The sequence below is a fragment of the Oncorhynchus gorbuscha genome, linkage group LG22 (assembly GCF_021184085.1).
Source record: "Oncorhynchus gorbuscha isolate QuinsamMale2020 ecotype Even-year linkage group LG22, OgorEven_v1.0, whole genome shotgun sequence".
Taxonomy (NCBI): domain Eukaryota; kingdom Metazoa; phylum Chordata; class Actinopteri; order Salmoniformes; family Salmonidae; genus Oncorhynchus; species Oncorhynchus gorbuscha.
In genome coordinates, this window is record NC_060194.1 from 19,907,429 (window position 1) to 19,934,512 (window position 27,084).

Consider the following 27,084-nt stretch of genomic DNA (forward strand, 5'->3'; position numbering starts at 1 on the left):
GGTCAGTTAGGATCATAATTTTGTCAGAATAATAGTAGAGAGAATGATTTATTTCAGCTTTTCATCACATTCCCAGTGGGTCAGAAGTTGACATACACTCAATTAGTATTTGGTAGCATTGCCTTTAAATTGTTTAACTTGAGTCAAAAGTTTTGGGTAGCCTTCTTACAAGCTTCCCACAATAAGTTGGGTGAATTGTGGTCCATTCCTCCTGACAGAGCAGGTGTAACTGAGTCAGGTTTGTAGGCCTCCTTGCTCTCACATTCTTTGTCAGTTCTGCCCACAGATTTTCTATAGGATTGAGGTCAGGGCTTTGTGATTGCCACTCCAATACCTTGACTTCGTTGTCCTTAAGCCATTTTGCCACAACTTTGGAAATATGTTTGTGGTCATGGTCCATTTGGAAGACCCATTTGCTGCCAAGCTTTAACTTCCTGACTGATGTCTTGAGATGTTGCTTCAATATATCCACATAATTTTTCTACCTCATGATGCCATCTATCTTGTGAAGTGCACCAGTCCCTCCTGCAGCAAAGCACTCCTTCAACATGATGCTTCCACCCCCGTGCTTCACGGTTGAGATGGTTTTCTTTGGCTTGCAAGCCTCCCCCTTTTTCCTCCAAACATAACGATGGTCATTATGGCCAAACAATTCTATTTGTATTTCATCAGAGCAGAGGACATTTCTCCAAAAAGTACGATCTTTGTCCCATGTGCAGTTGCAAACCGTAGTCTGTTTTTTTCCTGGCGGATATGGAGCCGTGGCTTCTTCCTTGCTGAGCGGCCTTTCAATGTCGATATCAGACTCGTTTTACTGTGGATATTGATACTTTTGTCCTCCTGCATCTTCACAAGGTCCTTTGCTATTGTTCTGTGATTCATTTGCATTTTTGCACCAAAGTACATTCATCTCTAGGAGACAACGCGTCTCCTTCCTGAGCGGTATGATGGCTGCGTTGTCCCACAGTGTTTATATTTGCATACTATTGTTTGTTCAGATGAACGTGGTACCTTCAGGCATTTGGAAATTGCTCACAAGGATGAACCAGACTTGTGGAGGTCAAATAAAACAAAATCTGAGGTCTTGGCGGATTTCTTTTGATTTTCCCATGATGTCAAGCAAAGAGGCACTGAGTTTGAAGGTAGACCTTGAAATACATCCACAGGTACACCTCCAATTGACTCAAATTATGTCAAATAGCCCATCAGAAGCTTCTAAAGCCATGACATCACCTTCTGGAATTTTCCAAGCTGTTTAAAGGCATAGTCAATTTAATGCATGTAAACGTTTGAACCACTGGAATTGTGATACAGTGAATTATAAGTGAAATAATGTGTCTGTAAACGATTGTTGGAAAAATTACTTATGTCATGCACAAAGTAGATGTCCTTAACCGACATGCCAAAACTATAGTTTGTTAACAAGACATTTGTGGAGTGGTTGAAAAATGAGTTTTAATGACTCCAACCTAAATGTATGTAAACTTCCAACTTCAACTGTATCTACAACAGAGTTAAACAGAGAGGTAAAACATTTAAGGGCCTGATCCTAATCAGAGATAGAGGACAGACCCTCCTAACCATACAGCCCAGGTCATACAGGAAATGTTGCTCATTGAAAGTTCTAAAATGTATCTTTGTAATAATGCGTGGACACAATTTAGGTAGTTTAGTATCTCTAATACAGGCAATGGGACAATGGTCACTGAGCTCGTTAGCAAAGATTCCATTGGATGTATTCTTATGAGGGGCATTTTTCAGAATGATATCCTGAAGAGATGGTTTTTCAGGGTGTTTTAAAGTTGTGGCGGGTTGATTTAGTTATCAGTTGAGAAATTTAGCTCAGTACAAAAACCCTTCAGTCTAACTGATACTGGCATTCCACCAATCCAGGTTAAGATCACCCAATATTAATCATTCAGAATTATTATAGTTAAACAGCAAGTCAGACAATTTGCTAAGAGAAATTGGGTGGGCCAAGGGAGGGTTGATAAACTCTAGTTGGGCATTATTACCAAGGCCCACATTTAGTAAAAGACATTCAAATTGCTTGGGGACAAGAGTGGTATTACACACAGTAACATTTATGTTGTTCTTTATCAATATGGTGACACCCCTACCTCTGCCAGCTCTGTCAGATCTATAAACATTATATCCATTTAGAGACACATCGGAGTTTGGCACAGAATTTTTAACCACGTCTCAGTAAGTATCCAAATGTTACGTTATTTGAAAAAAAAAACATTTTTAGGGGGGTTGATCAGCTTTAATATTGCAGATCGACCGTGGCTTTCATCAATGTTATTGTCATCGTAATCTCCAATCACTCATTTATATTTTTTGTAAATATTTTGTAAATAACTTATATTGTATATTTTATTTTAAATATACATTACAAGTCCAACATTTTGACACACCTACTCATTCAAGGGGTTTTCTTTATTTCTAATATTTTCTACATTGTAGAATAATAGTGAAGACATCAAAACTATGAAATAACTGCCTTGATGACCGCTTTGCAAACTCTTGTCATTCTCTCAACCAGCTTCACCTGGAATGCATTTCCTACAGTCTTGTAGGAGTTCCCACATATGCCGAGCAATTGTTGGCTGCTTTGCCTTCACTCTGCGGTCCAACTCATCACAAACCATCTCAATTGGGTTGAGCTCGGGTGATTGGGGAGAATAGGACATCTGATGCAGCACTCTCCTTCTAGGTCAAATAGCCCTTACACAGCCTGGAGGTGTGTTGGATCATTGTCCTGTTGAAAAACAAATGATAGTCCCACTAAGCGCAAACCAAATGGGATGGGTTATAGCTGCAGAATGCAGTGGTAGCCATGCTGTTAAGTGTGTCTTGAATTCAAAATACATGACAGACTGTCACCAGCAAAGCACCATCACACCTACAGCTCCATGCTTCACGATGGGAACAAGCAGAGGTCATCCGTTAACCTACTCTGTATCTCACAAAGCCATACCGGTTGGAACCAATAAATCTCAAATTTGTACTCATCAGACTAAAGGACAGCTTCCCACTGGTCAAATGTCCATTGATTGTGTTTCCTGGCCCAAGCAAGTTTCTTCTTATTATTGGTGTCCTTTGCAGCAATTCGACCATGAAAGCCTGATTTCCGCAGTCTCCTCTGAACAGTTGATGTTGAGATGTGTCTGTTACTTGAACTCTGTGAAGCATTTATTTGGGCTGAAATTTCTGATGCTGGTAACTTTAATGAATCATTCCTCTGCAGAAGATGTAACTCTGGGCCTTCCTTTCCTGTGGCGGACCTCATGAGAGCCAGTTTCATCATAGCGCTTGATGGTTTTTGCTACTGCACTTGAAACTTGAAACTTTCAAAGTTTTTGACATTTTCCGGATTGACTGAACCTCATGTCTTAAAGTAATGGACTGTCATTTCTCTTTGCTTATTTGAGCTGTTCTTGCCATAATACGCCCCTACCTTGTCACAACACAACTGATTGGCTCAAACACATTAAGAAGAGAAGAAATTCCACAAATGAACTTTTAACAAGTCACACCTGTTAATTGAAATGCATTCCAGATGACTATCTCAAGCTGGTTGAGAGAATGCCAAGAGTGTGAGGAGCTGTCATCAAGGAAAAGTGTGGCTCAAATATAAAATATATTTGGATTCCATGTGTGTTATTTCATAATTTCGATGTCTTCACTATTATTCTACTCTTATGTCTATCTCTGAACACCATCCAGTTTTAATTTATATTTGCCTTATATATTTCAACTGTGCTGTGTTGTTTCACAAAAGTTTTAAACCTTTCTATTCTCATACTTTCTACAGATTAAAGAGAAACAATTTTGCTATGTATATTATATTATTGATTATTATCGATTGACTATAACTTTTCAAATCATCCACCACTGCTTCTGCAGTGGTAGCTCCAGGTAAATGTTGCAATTACTCAGCCATTCCTGAACCTGCAAACAAAAACAAGCTACATATGGACAGTATCAAAACAAGGATCTAATTTAGCACGGAATGCAATGCAATGTGCTTTACAGGGGGAAAAAAATGAATAAAAAACTATTAAAACAAAAGCTGAAACTTTTACGACACAACAAAAATAAGATACAAAACAAAAGAATGACAATCCAAAAGAATGACAATCCAAAAACTGAATAACTAAGAAGCACCCTAAAGAAAGGAAAAGCTAGAAAGATGTGTTCTAAGATCTCTTTTAAAAGGTCTACAGTTTCAGCCCCCCTCAGGTTCTCTGTTATGCTATTGCAGAGGCTGGCAGCATCATTTCTAAAGGCTGCCTCTCCATAGTTAAAAGGCCAGTGCCAGAGGACCTGATGGACCTACTGGGTACACATTTTAAAAGCATGTCTGACGTGTATTGGCGTGCCCAATGGTGGATTGATTTCTAAACCAATAGAAGTATATTTAAATGGATTCTAAAACTCACAGGCAGCCAGTGCAGAGACCTATAAACCAGTGTAATGTGTGCTCTCCATCTGGTCTTGGTCAGTACCTGTGCCGCAGCATTCCGTATGTTTTGCAGTTGAGCAATGGCTTTCTTGGGTAGACCAGACAGGAGAGCATTACAGTAGTCAAGACTGCTTGTAATAAAATCATGGATGAGTCTCTGTATCAGCCTGAGAGCGAAACGGCTGCACCTTGGCAATGTTCCTCAGGTGATAAAAAGGTATTTTGGTCACATTCCTAATGGATAACACCTAGGTTTTTTTATGATTCTTTCTCTTGGCAGCAAAATCTGCAGAGTTGAGATGGTTTTATCCCTCATATATTGGTTGCAAGAATTTTGAATCCGGTGTCGTTTTGTGTATCAGTTCATAAACCATGTGCCATGGAATCGATACATCCAAAATCTCTTCCCAACTATTTTGCAATCTGTATGGCAATTTGTTGGTCCTTAAATGAAACTGATATACTTGTTTATTTATCACAATTGTTTTGTATCCAATTGTTGTTTTTAATGCAGTGCCGACAGACAAGTTTCTTACTTTCTCCCCCTTCCACTTGCCTCTTCCATTTGTGCAGTAATGCTGCAATTATTTGGTTGTAATTTTGGATAGAGCAGAAATTTCAATATATTTGTGTAATGAACTCCGTCTGTTGTTTGTAGAGTGTCAGACCGAAATGCAGCGTGTAGGTTACTCATGACATTTTAATGAAGAATAATGCGGTACATGAGATAACTGAAAATACGAAAACAACAAACGAGTGAAACAAATACAGCCTATCTTGTGACTAACACTAAGACAGGTACAATCACCCACGAAATACAACGCGCACTCAGGCTACCTAAATACGGTTCCCAATCCGAGACAACTAGAATCAGCTGACTCCAATTAGGAATTGCCTCAGGCAGCCAAGCCTAACTAGACACACCCCTACTAATACACACTCCCAATTAATACAAACCCCAATACGAAATACAACATATAAACCCATGTCACACCCTGGCCTACCCGAACATATAACAAAAACACAAGATACAATGACCAAGGCGTGACAGAACCCCCCCTCCTAAGGTGCGGACTCCGGGACGCACCTCAAGAGCATAGGGAGGGTCCGGGTGGGCGTCTGTCCATGGTGGCGGTTCTGGCTCGGGACGTGGACCCCACTCCATAAATGTCCTAGTTCCTCCCCTTCGCGTCCTAGGATAATCCACCTTCTCCGCCGACCATGGCCTAATAGTCCTCACCCTGATCCCCACATAACTGAGGGGCAGTTCGGGACCGAGGGGCAGCTCGGGACCGAGGGGCAGCTCGGGACCGAGGGGCAGCTCGGGACCGAGGGGCAGCTCGGGACAGAGGGGCAGCTCGGGACAGAGGGGCAGCTCGGGATAGAGGGGCAGCTCGGGATAGAGGGGCAGCTCAGAACAGCAGGGCAGCTCAGGACAGAGGGGAAGCCCGGTACTGAGAGGGAGCCCAGTACAGAGAGGAAGCCTAGTACTGAAAGGAAGCTCAGTACTGAGAGGAAGCTCAGGCAGGTAGTAGGCTCCGGTAAATCCTGGCTGGCTGGTGGACCTGGATGATTCAGGTTGTCTGGCCGATCTAGAAGATCTTGGCAGACTGGCACTTCTGGCGGATCCTGGCAGACTGGCACTTCTGGTGGATCCTGGCAGACTGGTGACGCTGGGCCGACTGGCGGCGCTGGGCAGACAGGAGACTCCGGCAGCGCAGGAAAGGAGAAAGGCTCTGGCTGAGCTGAACAGGCGGGAGACTCCAACAGTGCAGGAGAGGAGAAAAGCTCTGGCTGCGCTGAACAGGCGAGGCGCACTGGACGCGCTGGGCCGACTGGTAGCACTGGTGGCGCTGGACAGACAGGAGACTCCGGCAGCGCAGGAGAGGAGAAAAGCTCTGGCTGCGCTAAACAGGCTGGAGACTCCGATAGCACAGGAGGGGAGAAAAGCACTGGCTGTGCTGAACAGGCGAGGCGCACTGGAGGCCTGGTGCGTGGTGCTGGAACTGGTGGTACTGGCGCGAGGAAACACACAGGAAGCCTAGTGCGGGGAGCTGCTACCGGAGGACTGGTGTGTAGAGGTGGCTCTGGATAGATCGGACCGTGCAGGCGCACTGGAGCTCTTGAGCACCTAGCCTGCCCAAGCTTACCTGGCTCGATGCCCACTCTAGCCCGGCAAATAGGAAGGGCTGGTATGTGTCGCAGCTGGCTCTGCACCCGCACTGGAAACACCGTGCGCTCCATAGCATAACACGGTGCCTGCCCGGTCTCTCTAGCCCGGTGAGCACAGGGAGTATGCGCAGGTTTCCTACCTGGCATAACTATTCTCCCTTTTAGCCCCCCCCAATATTTTTTGGGGGGTGACTTTCCTGTTTCCAACCGCGTCGCCGTGCTGCCTCCTCATACATGCGCCTCTCCGCTTTAGCTGCCTCTATTTCCTCCTTGGGACGGCGATATTCTCCCGGCTGCTCCCAGGGTCCTTGACCGTCTAATTCCTCCTCCCATGTCCAAATCTCCAAATGATGCAGTCTCTCCCATTGCAACTGCTCTTCACGATTAACAGGGAGAGTAGGCTCAGGTCTATTCTCTGACTCAGCCACTCTCTCTCTGCGCTTTCCCCCTTTACCTTCGGTTTTCGCTCTGTATAGCAATGCTTTCCTTCTCGATTCCATACGTGTATAGCCCTCTTCACATTGCTGTAGGGAATCCCAGGCGGGCTCCTGCACTCGCTCTGGGTCGGCCGCCCACCTGTCGATTTCTTCCCACGTCTCGTATAATCCCTGCTTCTGCCGTCCATAGCGTCCTCCTTTAGCTCCTGCCAGTTCACACGCTGCTCGGTCTGTGAATGGTGGGTGATTCTGTAATGAACTTCGTCTGTTGTTTGTAGAGAGTCAGACCGAAATGCAGCATGTAGGTTACTCATGACATTTTAATGAATAATAATGCGGTACATGAGATAACTGAAAATACGAAAACAACAAACGAGTGAAACAAATACAGCCTATCTTGTGACTAACACTAAGACAGGTACAATCACCCACGAAATACAACGTGCACTCAGGCTACCTAAATACGGTTCCCAATCCGAGACAACTAGAATCAGCTGACTCCAATTAGGAATCGCCTCAGGCAGCCAAGCCTAACTAGACACACCCCTACTAATACACACTCCCAATTAATACAAACCCCAATACGAAATACAACATATAAACCCATGTCACACCCTGGCCTACCCGAACATATAACAAAAACACAAGATACAATGACCAAGGCGTGACAATTTGATATAACTCCACCAGTCCTATTCATGATATCATTTTCAAAGATTACACTTTTTTGTAAACATTCTTTCCAAAGGTAATGTTTTTTATCATTAGTATATTTGAGTTTAACCATAATACTTGTTGTAATATTTGTTCTGTCTTTTCTGGTTGATTAAACTGAAATTGCAAGCAACTTTCTATGGTTTGTTTTAAAAATAGCCATATTTTGGAGATTATTTAATTTTCAAATAACCGACAAGGAGAGGTTGTATTCTGAATAAAGGGAAAGAGGCCATTCTTGAACATGGGGTGAGACATTTTTACCAATCTGTTAGAGAACCAGTTCAGATTTAAGTATAGCTTTTGTATGACCGAAGCCGTTAGTGAAATGTCTAATGCTTTAATAATTCATCATTTCTGCCCTCCTAATTCATATTCATTATATGATAAGGCCATAAACATTTTTTGGGCTTGCCGTTCCAAATAAAATTGAATAATAAAAAAAAACAAGTTGTTAGGTGTAGGCATGGCCATAAGCAAATAGGTCAACTGGAATAGGCCTGGTTTCCCAGATGTTTCATAGTGGTCGATTGTTTCCAGTACTTGTCTTTTATATTATCTCAAATGTATCGTCCATGTAAAAAAAAAACCTGTCTGATTATGATAAATAATATCCGACAATACATTTCTAATTCTATCCACTATGCATTTTGCCCCACAACACTGAAGTGCAACTAAACATAGAATATAGGCAACTAAACATACAATATAACCCACAAAACCAAAATGGAAAAAGGCAACCTAAATAGGATCCCCAATCGGAGACAACGATAAACAGATGTGTCTGATTGGGAACCCTATTTAGGTTGCCATTTTCCATTTTGGTTTTGTGGGTTACAGTATATTCTATGTTTAGTTGCCTGTCTGCACTAGCCATATTAGTGTCAAGGTTTGTTTTGTTGTTTTGTATAGTTTGTTCAGTGCTCTCTCTTTAATTAAAGAGTTATGTATTCATATCATGCTGCACCTTGGTCTACTCGTTATGACGAATGTGACAGAATAACCTACCAAATAAGGACCAATCAGTGTGTGAATGAGGAGCGGGCATCCTGGGACCGGGAGAAAGATGAGTGGAGGACATCCTGGACCTGGGAGGAGGTAATGGCAGGGGACAAGACCCTGCCATGGAAGCAGGTGGAGATAGCACAGGAGGAAAGGCGATGATACGAGGAGTCAAGGCAACCACAGAAAGCCCAATACATTGTTTTGCGGGGGGGCACATGGAGCAGTCGGCGGAGCCGAGGAGTAAACCAGAGCCAGTCTGGGAGAAGAAGGAGGATTCGGAGGAGAGAGAAATGGGGGAGTTGTTGACGCACGGATTTGAAATAAAAGAACGTGTTGTCAGTTTGGTGCCACCTGAGTCAGCTCTCCATACTCGTCCTGAAACGTGTGTTAATAAAGTTCCGGAATAATTGATGCCGGCTATACACACCAGGTCTCCAGTGTACCTTCAAGACCCAGTGCGTCCTGTGCCAACTCCTCGCACTCTCCCTCAAGTGCTCTTTCCCAGTCAGGTGTGTCCTGTTCCTGCTTCTCGAACTCTCCCTAAAGGGCGCCTCCACATTCCAGTACGCCCTGTTCCTGCTCTTCGCACTCGCCCTGAGGTGTGTGTCCCCAGCCCGGTACCACCAGTGCAGGCACCACGCACCAGGCAGACCGTGCGCCTCGGCAGTCCAGAGCGTCCGGCGACAGTACCCAGTCCAGAGCGTCCGGCAACAGTACCCAGTCCAGAGCGTCCGGCGACAGTACCCAGTCCAGAGCGTCCGGCGACAGTACCCAGTCCAGAGCGTCCGGCGACAGTACCCAGTCCAGAGCGTCCGGCGACAGTACCCAGTCCAGAGCGTCCGGTGACAGTACTCAGTCCAGAGCGTCCGGTGACAGTACCCAGTCCAGAGCGTCCGGCGACAGTACCCAGTCCAGAGCGTCCGGTGACAGTTCACAGACCGGAACCTCCAACGACGGCCACAGTCCGGGGTCTCCAATGATGGTCCCCAGTCCGGGGTCTCCAGCGAAGGTCCCCAGTCCGGGGTCTCCAGCGAAGGTCCCCAGTCCGGGGTCTCCAGCGAAGGTCCCCAGTCCGGGGTCTCCAGCGAAGGTCCCCAGTCCGGGGTCTCCAGCGAAGGTCCCCAGTCCGGGGTCTCCAGCGAAGGTCCCCAGTCCGGGGTCTCCAGCGAAGGTCCCCAGTCCGGGGTCTCCAGCGACGGTCCCCAGCCCAGGGCCTATGACGAGGATCCGCAGTCCAGAGCCTCCGACGATGATCCACGGGTCAGTGCTACAAGAGCGGACTCAGGGTAAAGAAGGGGGGCGGCGTCCAGAACCAGAGCCGCCACCCAGGTTAGATGCCCACCCAGACCCTCACATATAGGTTTAGGTTTGTGGGTACTGTCACGCCCTGACCTTAGTTATCTTTGTTTTCTTTATTATTTTGGTTAGGTCAGGGTGTGACGAAGGTGGTATGTGTGTTTTTTGTCTTGTCTAGGGTCTTTTGTAATTCTATGGGGTTTTGGTATGTCTAGGTATATGTAGGTCTATGGTGGTCTGAATTGGTTCCCAATCAGAGACAGCTGTTTATCGTTGTCTCTGATTGGGGATCCTATTTAGGTTGCCATTTTTCCATTTTGGTTTATTTGGTTATTGTCTATGTGCAGTTGCCTGTCAGCACTCGTGTTATATAGCTTCACGTTCATTTTGTTTCTTTGTTAGTTTGTTTAGTGTTTTTCCTTCATTTAAAGGAAGAATGTATGCTTATCACGCTGCGCCTTGGTCTCATCAATATGACGAACGTGACAGGACCCATCCTTTAAAAAGAGCACACAGTGCCACCTACAGAAAAGCCGCAGATTAACAGCCAAAAGCATTTCCAATGCCCTCACCTCGATTGTATTGTATACAGTTATTTAAATATATTATATATATATATATATATACACACATTTATTTATACAATTAACTAATAATATGCATAACGATGTAAGCTCTTCATATTTGATTGTTACCTATTATTACCTATAACCAGGACTGGCAATACAAACATTTAATTTCTTGGCAAGCAATTCATATTTTAGGAAACAATTATTGTGATTCATCCTATACTGTCCCTAACATCATTACCCCATAGCAACAGATGTGGGATACATACACATACTCTCCCCACCCTTCCCCCACAAACAACCACAAGCTCAGATGTTCCACAGTTGTTCCATCGGGGAGCCCAACTCAAGCGAAGACTTGATGTGCGAATGCATATACAGTTGTAGCAAGAATGGGGAGATTGGATTAACCAATTACACAAAATGTCTGAGTTAGTTTGAGAAGCCAAAATGAAAGTATGATACTTTTTCGAAATCTGACATTTAATGAATCAGTCCAAGACGACAGCTGCAGGATTTCAGATCAGACGGCGTCTCTAAAACAAACATGCCATGATCAGTAGGGCAACCTCTATATGAACCCTTGACATGATCAGTAGGGCAACCTCTATATGAACCCTTGACATGATCAGTAGGGCAACCTCTATATGAACCCTTGACATGATCAAGGTGTTAGATTTCTGTGTGCTATTTTGAGAGGCAAAAGGAGAATGGCTGATCTGCCCCATTTCCTCAGAAAACTGAACTAGGTTTCCATCTTATTCATATTTGGCCCTCATCCACTGAGGAGGCAGTCTTTCAAGTCAATGTGTTTTTGTGAAGTATTGTAGCAATTTCTTGGAAAACTTTTCAAGTAAATTTTTTAGATTGATTCTCGCAATTTTTCAGGGCCAGACAAGGCTGGTCTGCTGAACAAAAGTACTATTGTGTTGCAATAGAAATATTTGTAATGCGGAGAGAGACTTTTTTTTAAAGTACATTTCTAAAATAGCAGTAGGATTATACTTTATTGCACAAATCTCTTTTGAGATTTTAAAGCTAAAAGGGCAAAGGGAAATGAGTGTCTCTTCCCTTTCTCCTGTTGTGCTGGTATAACGCATTCTCTTAGAATGTTTATGCTTAGCAGAATATGTATGCTTGCAACGCTTTCTCTCAAATTTGAATCAGTTCAACATTTCCTCTCAGAGAATTTAAATTGTCCAGCTGAATGAGGAATAATTCTGTTAAAGGACAAAGTAGAACTCAAATAAATGTCAGTTACTGGAACATTTATACTAAATGGGATAATGTATTGTGCATGTGCACCAAAGGCTCAGAGCAGCTCTTTTCCCAACAAGTTGAATAGCACATTCTGATTCTCCATTAGAATTCAATTAATCGTGTTAATTGTACATGGGGAGTCACAGCCTTCAACTAAGTAATTCGATTTCTCAACTGTGTTAACCGTTGAGAAATAGACTGAAATAGAATAAAAAGCTAGAAAATCAAAACAACAAATAATTATTTCCCTCTGACAAAGTAATCATATATCATGGACACACTTCAGATTTAGAATCCGTTTTAGCCACACTTGATATACAGAGGGAGAAGTAATTTCTTTCTGGAAAATTAAATGAAAATGGCTGATAAATGTCCCTCCCGTCTCATAGCATTATGTCTGACCTGATGAGAGACATGCAGCTTGTCTCTTTCATTTCTAGTTAATGTTTTTATATTGACCCTGAAACTAACAGTCCCTTTATTGAATCTGAATTAAACAACTGATGTGAGCTTTTCAGAAAGTGTCTTTCTTTAAATAAGCTGAGGTAGTCTTCATACTGGAGGCCTTTATTGTATTTTGAAAGCTTTACCCATGATTTTTTAAAGAACGATTACAACAACAGTCACTATGCCAATACAAAATGACACTCACACGTTCAATACCAAAAAGAAACACAGGTCAACAAAACACTTGAAGACAAAACATCAGTTCAATGCAGAATGTGAAACGTTATTGTGGGTAGTTGTGAGCGAGGTGGCCAATTACATCAAGTCATCTACACAAAGCCGGTGCGCCTCAGAACCCTACACCAATATCTCACAATTCACATTTCAGGGCCTGGGTTGCCAGAAAAATCCAAGGTTGCCAGACAAGGTTCACTTATTAATCATCTTCCATTATTTTGAAAATGTTCAACCTCATTGTAAAGTCTCCAGATTTCTGCATCCTCACGTACTAATTTGGGATTGACCATGTTTCATTACTTGATTTGTTGTCTTGGCAGTTCTTGTTGCCTCCAGGATGAGCTGTTACCATGTTACGAGAGCTGTTGAGCCCTGGATGTGCTCAGTGGAGTCCCTATAGGCTGTCAGTGCTGCCACCTCACATGGCTCAAAAGCACAATGAGCCAGCAGTAATGTATCTTAAGGGAACGTATCTATCATCCCATAACACCTCCTGGGAGAGCCAGCTTTATATAAGTATCTTCCTGTCTGGATAATGTAACATCCTTCCCGTCCTTTCCTATTTCCTCTCACCAAATGAAGGCCTATGCAAGAAGAAATTTCCCAATCTGCAAGACGTGTTGCTTCGCTATCTTGTTTTAAAGTTGTACATTTTTTACAAATCACATTAAATTGCGGTTTATCTATTCATGTAACGATTATTTCAATAGGATATCTATTAAGTTGCAAACCTCGTCCATGAGAGAATTGGCAAGACCATAGCCAGCAGCGGCAGCAGCTCTTTCTTTGACAAACACCATTGCTAGATTCTGCAGGGAATTTAAGCATCCTTGGCCCTGTGACCCTCGCATTCAATTTATTTATAAGCATGGGGGCTCTTCGAAAGTAAAATCACATGTCTTTACATATTTCACAGGCATAGTAAATACATGCTGTGTAGTTATCATGTCAATGGCACTTACAGAATCGGATTCTCCCTGCACAACAAGAACTCAGGAAACATTTTAAAAATTACAGAACATATCAGGCTTGCTATTCAAATAGGACAAAGCCCCTTCACTCCAGAAAGTAACAGCAAGGATGACTGAGTTTGCTTTAGCTGGAATTTTTCAGTGCACCACCCGTAGGGCAGCTGTGACCAGGCAGAGAGGGGGAACATCAGCCTTCCTCTATATAACCCAGTTGGTGTTCCCTATTCGTAATGTGCAGACTTGCACACCTACTTTCTCCCTGGGTGTCCTTTAAAAAGATCAGTGAACATATCAAAAGGCCTTGGCAGCACAATTGGGGGAAACCTCATTTATGTCCATTGACGGCTGAGGTGTTGGTCGGACAATATTGCACACGCACATGCACACACCCGCAATTTGCCTGCTAGGCAACCTTTCAAACAGTGCTGGTTGTGCTCTTTGCCTGATTCCATCACAGATCTGCAGGCCCTTTTCTGCCCAGCTGCTCTTCCCATGCTGACATTGGAGTTGGCCAATGTCAGCTACATGTGGGGCAGAGGCAGAGAAAGAGGCCAAACTTGACCGACAGAGTAGATACACTCATAATGCAGCACTGAGGCTTGCTAAAAGCCTAAGCATGGTTAATGGCCCCTATACACAGACTGAGTAATATTTATTACACAGCCTGAGATAGAATAGAACAACTAGCAGAGATTCGTTGAAACACGAATTTCAGGGGGAAAATAAAAGGTATAACAGATACATTTAGAAAACTTAAGAAATATTGCAATTGCATAAATGGATGACTCATGTCTCCCCTGAAAAGATACCTATCTGTAAGAATCTGCATTCAAGTTCCTAAGTTGTCTTAGTCATTTTTGACACTGTCCCAGGGCACGTTGTGATGTGTCCCACTTCTGTCCGAAAGCTACACCTATCCTGTCTAGCCATACTCTGTGCATCTGCAATGAAACCTGTCATTTCAAGTTGGAGGAGAAGAAAACTCAAGCAGATTTCTGAATTCATTGTTTTCCAAGAGATGAAAGTCAGTTCTGTCGGTAAAGAAATCCACCTTGTATGGCGACACATCTTTCAACATGCCCACAGTCAAGTAGCATTAGCAGCACAGCAGGGAAAAAATGCCCCCACTAATCTGGAGCTATAATTTGACTGAGGTGAATGTACAGTAGCACCATGGAGAGCGCATGGAGCAATACAATGAAATTGGCCTGGATGTGTGATGGAGGAATGGGAAGGACAGGAAAGGGTCAGAGTACAAATATATTCCAAGCTTAGGAAATTACCATTTTAAATGCAGGCATATCAGATCGAGCACATCACATTTGATATTACATTTAGAATAATTATAATGCTTTAGAAAAGATAGAGACGTTGAAAAATACATGGATGGAATATGGAAGTGCTTTTTGTCTCTTGCTTGGTATGGTATGGTTCATCAGAGTGCAGTGCAGCATGGACAATAACACTGCAGTACAGTACAGTATCATTCAAAGAAAGCCGTGGCACAGGGCACATATTCCTTTCTCTCAACAGCTACTATTGTAGCTGCATGCAGAAGAACTTTGAAAAAATATAGTTTGTAAGATTAATCTCTTTTCAAAAATAACACACACATATATAGTGGCTTTGCCAAAGTATTCACCCCCTTGGCATTTTTCATATTTCGTTGCCTTACAACCTGGAATTAAAATGTATTTTGGGGGGGTTTGTATCTTTTGATTTACACAACCTGACTATGACTTTGAAGATGCAAAATATTTGTTATTGTGAACCAAACAAGAAATAAGACAAAAAATTAAACTTGAACTATTCACCCTTCCCCCCCACCCCCAAAGTCAATACTTTGTATAGCCACCTTTTGCAGCAATTACAGCTGAAAGTCTCTTGGGGTCTGTCTCTATAGGCTTGGCACATTTAGCCACTGGGATTTTTGCCCATTCTTCAAGGCAAAACTTCCCGCGCCGACAGAGATGGCCGCCTCTCTTCACGGTCCTAGGAAACTTTGCAGTATTTAGTTTTTTTACATGTTATTTATTACATTGGTACCCCAGGTAATCTTAGGTTTTATTAAATACGGTCGGGATATAAGAGCAACGTCAACTCACCATCATTACGACCAGGAATACAACTTTCCCGAAGCGGATCCTGCGTTTTGCCCACTACCCAGGACAATGGATCGGATCCCAGCCGGCGAACCAAAACAACGTCGCCGTAAAAGGGGCAGACGAAGCGGTCTCCTGGTGAGGCTCCGGAGACGGGCACATCGCGCATCACTCCCGAGCATACTACTTGCCAATGTCCAGTCTCTTGACAAGGTTGATGAAATCTGAGCAAGGGTAGCATTCCAGAGAGACATAAGAGACTGTAACGGTCTTTGCGTCACGGAAACATGGCTCACGGAGACACGCTATCGGAGTCGTTGCAGCCAGCTGGTTTCTTCACGCATCGCGCCGACAAAAACAAGCATCTTTCTGGTAAGAAGAGGGGCGGGGGGGTAGGCCTTATGATTAACGAGACGTGGTGTGATCATAACAACATACAGGAACTCAAGTCCTTCTGTTCACCTGACTTAGAATTCCTCACAATCAAATGTCGACCGCATTATCTACCAAGAGAATTCTCTTCGATTATAATCACAGCCTGGATCATTGTGATTATAACTTCCGAGACGCATATAAGGCCCTCCCCCGCCCTCCTTTTGGAAAAGCTGACCACGACTCCATTTCATTGCTCCCAGCCTATAGACAGAGACTAAAACAGGAAGCTCCCGTGCTCAGGTCTGTTCAACGCTCGTCCGACCAATCTGATTCCACGCTTCAAGACTGCTTCGATCACGTGGATTGGGATATGTTCCGCACTGCGTCAAACAACAACATTGACGAATATGCTGATTCGGTGAGCGAGTTTTTTAGCAAGTGCATCAGCGATGTCGTACCCACAGCAACTATTAGAACATTCCCAAATCAAAAACCGTGCATTGATGGCAGCATTCGTGTGAAACTGAAAGCGCGAACCACTGCTTTTAACCAGGGCAAGGTGACCGGAAAGATGACTGAATACAAACAGTGTAGCTATTCCCTTCCCAAGGCAATCAAACAAGCTAAGCGTCAGTATAGAGACAAAGTAGAGTCACAATTCAACGGCTCAGACACAAGAGGTATGTGGCAGGGTCTACAGTCAATCACGGATTACAAAAAGAAAACCAGCCCCATCGCGGACCAGGATGTCTTGCTCCCAGACAGACTAAACAACTTGTTTGCTCGCTTTGAGGCCCATACAATGCCATTGACACGGCCCGCTACATAAACCTGTGGACTCTCCTTCACTGCAGCCGACGTGAGTAAAACATTTAAAGTTGTTAACCCTCGCAAGGCTGCAGGCCCAGACGGCATCCCCAGGCGCGTCCTCAGAGCATGCGCAGACCAGCTGGCCTGTGTGTTTACGGACATATTCAATCAACCCTTATCCCAGTCTGCTGTTCCCACATGCTTCAAAAGGGTCATCATTGTTCCTGTTCCCAAGAAAGCTAAGGTAACTGAGCTAAACGACTACTGCCCTGTAGTACTCACTTCCGTAATCATGAAGTGCTTGAGAGACTAGTCAAGGACCATATCACCTCCACCATACCTGACACCCTAGACCCACTCTAATTTGCTTACCGCCCCAATAGGTCCACAGACGATGCAATTGCAACCACACTGCACACTGCCCTAACCCATCTGGACAAGAGGAATACCTATGTGAGAATGCTGTTCATCGACTACAGCTTTGCATTTAACACTATAGTACCCTCCAAACACATAATCAAGGTCGAGACCCTGGGTCTCAACCCCACCCTGTGCACCTGGGGCCAGACTTCCTGAAGGGTCGCCCCCAGGTGGTGAGGGTAGGTAACAACATCTCCACCCCGCTGATCCTCAACACTGGGGCCCCACAAGGGTGTGTTTTGAGCCCTCTCCTATACTCCCTGTTCACCCACAACTGCGTGGCCATGCACGCCTCCAACTCAATCCTCAAGTTTGCAGACGACACTACAGTGGTAGGCTTGATTAACAACAACGATGAGACGGCCTACAGGGAGGAGGTGAGGGCCCTCAGAGTGTGGTGTCAGGAAAATAATCTCACGGTCAAAGTTTTTTAAAAAGGAGATAATCGTAGCAGAGGTAGCACCCCCCTATCCCCATCAGCGGGGCAGTAGTGGAGAGGGTAGTAAGGTTTAAGTTCCTCTGCGTACACATCACGGACAAACTGAATTGGTTCACCCACACAGACAGCATGGTGAAGAAGGTGCAGCAGCGCCTCTTCAACCTCAGGAGGCTGAAGAAATTCGGCTTCAGCCTCCAATCGAGAGCATCCTGTCTGGCTGTATCACCGCCTGGTACGGCAACTGCTCTGCCCACAACCATAAGGCTCTCCAGAGGGTAGTGAGGTCTGCACAACGCATCACCAGGGGGAAACTACCTGCCCTCCAGGATACCTACACCTCCCGATGTCACAGGAAGGCCATAAAGATCATCAAGGATAACAACCACCCGAGCCACTGCCTGTTCACCCCGCTATCATCCAGAAGGCGAGGTCAGTACAGGTGCATCAAAGCAGGGGCTGAGAGACTGAAAAACAGCTTCTATCTCAAGGCCATCAGACTGTTAAACAGCCACCGCTAACATTGAGTGGCTACTGCCAACATACTGACTCAACTCCGGCCACTTTAATAATGTAAAAATGGATGTATAAATCTATCACTAGACACTTTAAACAATGCCACGTTTATGTTTACATACCCTACATTACTCACTTCATATGTATATACTGTACTCTATACCATCTACTGCATATTGCCTATGCCGTTCTGTACCATCAGTCATTCATATATATGTACATATTCTTCATCCCTTTACACTTGTGTGTATCAGGTAGTTGTTGTGGAATTGTTAGGTTAGATTACTCGTTGGTTATTACTGCATTGTCGGAACTAGAAGCACAAGCATTTCCCTACACTCGCATTAACATCTGCTAACCATGTGTATGTGACAAATATTTTTTAAATTTGATTTGAACTACTTCATTTCCTTCAAGTTGGATGGGTTCTGCTGGTGTACAGAATTATTTAAGTCATACCACAGATTCTCAATTGGATTGAGGACTGGGCTTTGACTAGGCCATTCCAAGACATTTAAATGTTTTCCCTTAAACCCCTCGAGTGTTGCTTTAGCAGTATGCTTAGGGTCATTGTCCTGCTGGAAGGTGAACCTCTGTCCCAGTCTCAAATCTCTGGAAGACTGAAACAAGTTTCCCTCAAGAATTTCCCTGTATTTAGCGCCATCCATCATTCCTTCAATTCTGACCAGTTTCCCAGTCCCTGCCGATGAAAAACACCCCCACAGCATGATGCTGTTGAGAGGAGAGGTGTTGGGTTTGCGCCAGACATAGCGTTTTCCTTGATGGCCAAAAAGCTCAATTTTAGTCTCATCTGACCAGAGTACCTTCTTCCATATGTTTGGGGAGTCACCCGCATGCCTTTTGGCGAACACCTAATGTGTTTGCTCATTTTGTTCTTTAAGCAAAGGCTTTTTTTCTGGCCACTCTTCCATAAAGCCCAGCTCTGTGGAGTGTACAGCTTAAAGTGGTCCAATGGACAGATACTCCAATCTCCACAATGGAGCTTTGCAGCTACTTCAGGGTTTTCTTTGGTCTCTTTGATGCTTCTCTGATTAATGCCCTCCATGCCTGGTCTGTGAGTTTTGGTGGGCAGCACTCTCTTGGCAGGTTTGTTGTGGTGCCATATTATTTCCATTTTTTAATAATGGATTTAATGGTGCTCCGTTGGATGTTCAAAGGTTCAGGTATTCTTTTATAACCCAACCCTGATCTGCACTTCTCCACAACTTTGTCCCTGACCTGTTTGGAGAGCTCCTTGGTCTTCTTAGTGCCTCTTGCTTGGTTGTGCCGCTTGCTTGGTGGTGCCACTTGCTTATTGGCATGGTAGACTCTGGGGCCTTTCAGAACAGGCGTATATATACTGAGATCATGTGACAGATCATGTGACACTAAGATTGCACACATGTGGACTTTATTTAACTAATTATGTGACTTCTGGAGGTAATGAGTTGCACCAGATCTTATTTAGGGGCTTCATAGCAAAGGGGGTGAATACATATGCACACACCATTTTTCAGTTTTTTTTAAATTTTTAAAATCTTTTCATTTCACTTCACTAATTTGGATTATTTTGTGTATGTCCATTACATGAAATCCAAATAAAAATACATTTAAATTACAGGCTGTAATTAAACAAAATAGGTAAAAGGCCAAGGGTGGTAAATACTTTTTCAAGGCACAGTACACACACACACACAAACACGCACACCTCGCCTCTAGATTCTCACCTGTAGATCTTATAGCGTGTGGAGAAACCCTGCTGGAAGCGTTCTTTGAACTCTGTGTATTCAGGACAACGGTGGAAAGGTCCCTTCTCGGACAGTAGCCAATCCAGGTGGCCGCCACTCTGGCGTCCAGTGCTGGCAGCAGTGAGTGAGGGGTTCTTACTCTGCTGTCCCTCAGCCAGGGCCAGAACCCAGCCGAGGTGGCCCAGCACTGTCCACTGCCATAGGAGCATCAACAGCAACCATTTAACAGCTGCAGCACTCGGCCAACGCATCACCATCTTCCTGTTTGGCACCCGGGACCAGCATTCTTCTACTAATCCCTCCTGACCTATAAAGGGAAAGAGAGACGACATGTTTTTGGGCTCAATTCAGATGTCAACTTGAAAGAAAATAAAAACTTGGACACCTTTCTTGACAGTATCACTTGTGTTTATTTAGCTGATGTATCAGCCTCACAGCCTTCGTCAGAGCTTCTCTTAGGGATCAATTTAATCAAACACACATGCAGTAACTTTCTTTTTCAGAGCCAAAAACCTAATACTACAACTGGCTAGACTTCCCTCCCAGGTCGATGCATTCAATCTTGGCCTGTACTAAGTACACTGTAAGAGCCTTTCTTCAGCTAGATTTGGAGAGCTATACTCCAAGTATTGGTCTAGACCTGTGAAGGAAGGGAATAAAAAAACCTGCTTTAGACCTCAGTTCAATCAAATACACAATGTGGTATTTTATGTGGTAGCGCTCCCAGGGCCAGATTAAGAAATCATAGGCCCCAGGGATTTGTTGAAGCGGATCTGCAACACCCTTTTAAGACAATTTATGTTTCGTTAATTTTGGGAGATACTGTACCTGTATGTGCTTGTGATCAAACTTAATCCACAGTTATTTTTTATAAACTACTGATCCTCTGGGGCTTAATTATGCTCTCTGGTGTGTTTTGAACATTGAGAGCGGGCTCCTGTGGTTGGATCCAAAATTATAATAATACAAAAATTATGTTATTTTTATTTATGTATTTTTGCCTCATGGACCCAGCCCCTGATTTACACTATTGACCAGTCACATTCATTTATTATTCCATTTTTTAAAAATGAATCAGTTACCCAATCAAGGCAGGGCATGCCAGTTACCCACATGGGGGAGGAGAGGAAGTAGGGGGCCCATCTGATGATTAGCAGATCGGCAACAGCAGGCTGTTTACACTTATTGAGAGCGGGCTCTTGTGTCTACCTGTGGTTGGCAGCTATAGTAAAAATATATAATACGTACAGTGCATTGGGAAAATATTCAGACCCCTTGACTTTTCCACATTTAGTTACTTTACAGCCTTATTCTAAAATTGATTAAAACATTTTTCCCCCTCATCAATCTACACACAATAACCCATAATGACAAAGAAAAAAAATGTTTTTATTAGATTTCTTCAAATGTGTAAAAAAGAAAAACTGAAATATCAATTTACATAAATATTTAGACCCTTAACGCAATACTTTGTTGAAGCACCTTTGGCAGTGATTACAGCCTCGAGTATTCTTGGGTATATCGCTACAAGCTTTGCACAACTGTATTTGGGGAGTGTCTCACATTCTTCTCTGCAGATCCTCTTAAGCTCTGTCAGGTTGGATGAGGAGAAACACTACACAGCTATTTTCAGGTCTCTCCAGAGATGTTCGATTGGGTTCAAGTCCGTGCTCTGGCTGGGCCACTCAAGGACATTCAGACACATGTCGCAAAGCCACTGCTGCAGTGTCTTGGCTGTGTGCATAGGATCATTGTCTTGTTGGAAGGTGAACAAAAAACATGTCTATGGCATGATGCTGCCACACCATGCTTCACCGTAGGGATGCTGGCAGGTTTCCTCCAGAGATGACGCTTGGCATTCAGGCCAAACAATTCAATCTTGGTTTCATCAGACCAGATAATCTTGTTTCTCATGGTCTGAGAGTCCTTTAGGTGCCTTTTGGCAAACTCCAATCGGGCTGTCATGTGCCTTTTACTGAGGAGTGGCTTCTGTCTGGCCACTCTACAATAAAGACCTGAATGGTGGAGTGCTACAGAGATGATTGTCCTTCTGGAAGGTTGTCCCATCTCCACAGAGGAACTCTGGACCTCTGTCAGAGTGACCATCGGGTTCTTGGTTACCTCCCTGACCAAGGCCCTTCTCCCCCGATTGCTCAGTTTAGCCGGGAAGCCAGCTCTGGGAAGAGTCTTGGTAGTTCCAAACTTCTTCCATTGAAGAATGATGGAGGCCACTGGGTTCTTTGGGACCAGAATTATTTTGGTACTCTTCCCCAGATCTGTGCCTCGACACAATCCTGTCTCGGAGCTCTACGGACAATTCCTTAAAACCTTGTGGCTTGGATTTTGCTCTGTGGGACCTTATATAGACAGGTGTGTGCCTTTCCAAATCATGTACAATCAATTGAATTTACCAGTTGGACTCCAATCAAGTTGCAGAAACATCTCCAGGTTGATCAATGGAAACAGGATGCACCTGAGCTCAGTTTCGGGTCTCATGGCAAAGGGTCTGAATACTTATGTAAATAAGGTATCTGTTTGTTATTTTTAATACATTTGCAAAAATGTCTAAAAACCTCTTTAGCTTTGTCATTATGGGGTATTGTGTGTAGATTGATGAGGGGGGGAATTATTTCATCCAATTTAGGCTGTAACGTAACAACATGTGGAAAAAGTCTAGGGGTCTGAATACTTCCTGAATGCACCTTATATAATATATACTGTACATATAATTTATACAGTATATATTTCCTTCAGACATCATGCCTGAAGAGGGGGGTAAATTACGTTTATTTATATTAATGAGTTACTGTAGTGTTGAATATGCACTGCACAATCAAACTTTTAGCTTGAACACACTGTACAAGTGATATGGGACTAATAGTATTCCCAACACAATGCCTGCAGATGTCTCAAGTTGAGGGATGTTGGTATGTTGACTGCAGGAATGTTCACCAGAGCTGTCAGATACTTTTATGTTCTCTACCATAAGCCACCTCCAACATTGTTTTAAAGAATTTGGCAGTACGTCCAATTGACCTCACAATAGCAGGCCATGTGTACGGCACCATGGGATGGGCAGTTTGCTAATGTCAATGTTGTGAACAGAGTGCCCCATGGTTGCGGTAGGGTTATGGTATGGGCAGGCATAAGCTACGGACAACGAACACAATTGCATTTTATCGATGTAAATTTGAATGCACAGAAATACCATGATGAGATCCTGATGCCCATTGTGAGGCCATGCAGTATATCCATATATTAGGGCCTAATGAGTTTATTTAAATTGAATGATTTCCTCATTTGAACTGTAATTCAGTCAAATCTTTGACATTGTTGCATGTTGTGTTTATATTTTTGGTCAATATAATATATGCATTATGTTCCTTTTGCCCTTTGTTTCCCTCCCCTTTCTGCTCAACTGTGCCACTTTAAAATGTATCTGCTTAAAGCTTTCCTCACATAAAATAGATGACTGTTCGGTAACACTTTCAAATAAGTCGCTCTCTAGGTTGGTCTACCTGTGTATTAACTTTGGCATTTCTTAAATCACATTCATGCATTAACAATGATTGCTTAACAATTAGTTTGTGCAGTAATTGCATATGGTAGCAGTGGTCATCCTCCAATACTGTTAAGGAATAATCATAGACTTTTTAAATCTCAAGGAAACTTAAACCATAGAACACCCACCACCGTTCATTCTGCTGTGAAGTGGACACCTTACATCTCACATGTTTCTCACTGTCTTGCAATGTGAAAGATAAATCTGTCTGTAGGATTTTAAAAAGCATGTAGTGTGAACCTATACTTGAAGCACCTGCATTCCAACTGATTAGAATTCCATCCATTATTTCAAAAACTAAGAGGATACAACATAATATACCTTAGGTTGAGAATGAATCACTATGAAATAATAATGGGAACTTAATTTCACCTTTGTGCATCACATTAATGAATAATTAAAACGTAATTTTACCCATCATCCGCCTGCCCAGTCATCAAGACAAGGCCCGTCTTAAACAGTATCCCTCACATTTACATTTTAGTCATTTAGTAGACGCTCTTATCCAAAGCGGTTTACAGTTAGTGTATGAGGGGTGCTGTGGGGTAATTTAAGATACTCTTTGAAGAAGTAGGGTTATTGCACACTGCACAGTGCACACTCTACTGGGGAGGAAGACCCATCTGCATCCCAAATGGAACCCTATTCCCTAAATAGTGCACTACTTTTGACCAGAGCCCTGTGAGTCTCTTCAAAAGTAGTGCATTATATAGGGAATAGCATGCCACTTGGGGTGGATCCACCGTAAAGATGAGAAGCTGCAGGAAACAGCTGTGGTATCTGCTGCTGCTTCTCCTTTAATTCTGTATCATCCCTCCATTCCTCCCTTTCTTGCCTGTTTCCCTGTATTGCCCATACCCTTTACAGCCAAAACTCCATGTTTCTATTTCGACAGTTGAACTTTGCAGTTGTAAGCAGGATATTAGATTTAAATGACATTTCATATGCTGAATCCAAGTGTAAATTCAACTTTAGCATAAATAAAATATGACTTGCTGTGTCATTTTTTCTCACACGATACGGTTACAAATGAAATCATCTCCTGCATGATGGTAGTCATCTCATGAAGCTACAGTAGAGGGGAAAACGAGCCACAACTGATTCATACAAATTCTAGTGCTGACTTTCCAACCTTGCTTGAAATATGCCTTTCACATGAGTCTAAGTTCTGAAAGCAACACCTCTTACTGAGATGTCCATACCAGGCCTGCCGTATTGCTCCACTGTTGAAGTTCTTCCTAATTATAAAAAGAATACAACATCCTAAAAAAAAGCCAGTGAGATAATGGAGGAAATACTGAATTTAGCCTTGACATTTAATGTTCTTCTTGCATAAATCAAGTACTTTCCTATTTACCCTTTCTACCCAAGAGGAAAACCAAGGAGAAGACACGAATGTCTTGAATTCAGTATGAAGGTACGAGGGCACACAGGTGGAATAGAAAACCATTTTACCGTCTCGCACTTAGAAATAAAATTTCAGACAAGTATGGTCTGGGGAACTGGGTTACTTTTGTGCCATTCACATTTGTAGCATTCACCACGTTTTGCAGGTGGGTAATGTTCACAGTTGCTAACACCCCTGAATAGAACATGCGCACCCACTCACGCACGCATGCACACACACTCAAAAACACACATGGGCCCACATAAGCACACAGGCATACACTGCTCTTCAAATTGGGCAAGGACCATACATTAAGAGAAAGGCGACAGATAGTGTGCTTCTTCATTGCTTCATAATAAATAGCATATGGCACAATATCAGGCTGACCATCCACAAAGTATAAGTATGCTATACCTGTAAGTTATACCCAGTAACGTGTGCATGGCAATGAGTGCAGCTGTGAGTCCTTATTGAATCTGACTTAATAAGGGTTTGTGAGTGTGGGCCAACACCTGCCTCCTGGCCGGGCCCAGCAAAGCAGGTGTAGTCCCATTACCAGAAGGCCAGATGTTCTCTTGAACTAAGCTACTCATACTCAGTGTTTTAACTACTCAGCAACCCTGCCAGCTGTCCCACAATATTTCTCCATTGCTTCTTGCTGAGGGTGGATTTCTATCTGCACTAAAAGAGTATTCATAGTACCGGGTTGGTGGGTTTGTACTATGGCTCAATTATAAAAACTGGCAGCCAAGGCAGAACTTTCCATCAGTTCCAGCCTGGCAATTTGCTTAAGCGTGGTTTGATGAAAGGATGAGAGCAATTATCAGGAGTACACCTCCTACGCTATGGTAAGCCAAACAGCTGTCATAGATCTTGGTTACGCAAGATTTGGGTCCCTATGCGTCGAGCTGCATCGCACCGATAGCATCGTGATTCCAACTCAAAAGCTATACTCTATGTGTTTAACCATGCGAGACATCCCACTCATTCGAGGAGAAGCAAAGACAGACCAGGTCCCTGAGATGCACATGATATTGCTTTTTTCAAAAGAAGAATCTACCATTGCCAAATAATCATACCCTGCGTCAAGCTGTGGATGTTTTTTAGTGAATATCAGAATCTGGTTGGGTGTCACCAAGCAGCGAAACAGCACAGATCTTCCTGATTATAGTTCTTAAAGGTCAATCATCTTGCTCAGTAACCTCTATATAGCAATATTTTATGAGCAGATTCTTTCTAACCATGAAGATTATTCAAATCTCATCCTTCCAGTAAAAGTTTGCCCCCAGGAAACTGTTTTGCAAGATGTAATATAAATAAACAAAAGCCATAATCCTGAAAATTGAAAAAGCCTTAATTAAAAAGCGTAAGCATAGCAAGTTAATCAGCTAAAACAATTAGGAGGGCGTGAAAAAGCATGAATGTAAATAATAATCGGATTCTCAGCCACACCTCATTGTTCAGGGCACTTAAAAGTGAGGTGCCACACATATTTTAACAGGAAAGCAGGTGCTTACCTCTTACCTGCACATTAATTACTGTTAGATCTTCATTAGGGTCCTCCAACGGAGCCAAAGTTAAGCAAACAACCATATGGGCAATTAGGACCCATCAATACCTGCAAAATTGATAGAGCACTTGATAATTAAGAAACACCAATCTGTCTTTCGGAGCATCATATTTTCCAGCTGTTTGATTTGAGGAAAATCCCAAAGTACCAAAGGATCGATGATGTGTTATTGCTTCACCTTTCCAGCTGCCGTCCTTTCTCCAAAAAGACAACGCCATGTAGTGTTAATTGCCTATACATCACATAGCCCAGATAATTACCCAAGCTGCTTACTATGGGTAACACTGCCTCCATAAAAAGTCCATCTGCATATTGCAACAACTCTATATTAGTTTGTTGACTAATCCCCCAATAGGTCCACACTGACTTGGGAGTTTGTGGAATTTCTGCCAAGAACAATACACCCACATTTGGTAATTGAGAGCACAGCAGGGCCTAATTTCAAATTGCCTCTGTAAGCTTTAATTATATACAGTATCTATTGAAGGAAATATCCATGAAGGTGGGATACACGTTTTAATAAACAACCCATGAAAAATAATTAATCAAAAGCTAAATTAACTCGTAATGCATTTCACAATG

At 43.2% G+C, this 27,084-nt stretch overlaps 1 pseudogene; it reads right to left on the reverse strand.

The window, feature by feature from the left end:
• LOC124009965 overlaps window positions 1-20,275 on the reverse strand; it is a 68,606-nt pseudogene extending 48,331 nt beyond the window's left edge.
• Between the last annotated feature and the right edge of the window lie 6,809 nt (window positions 20,276-27,084).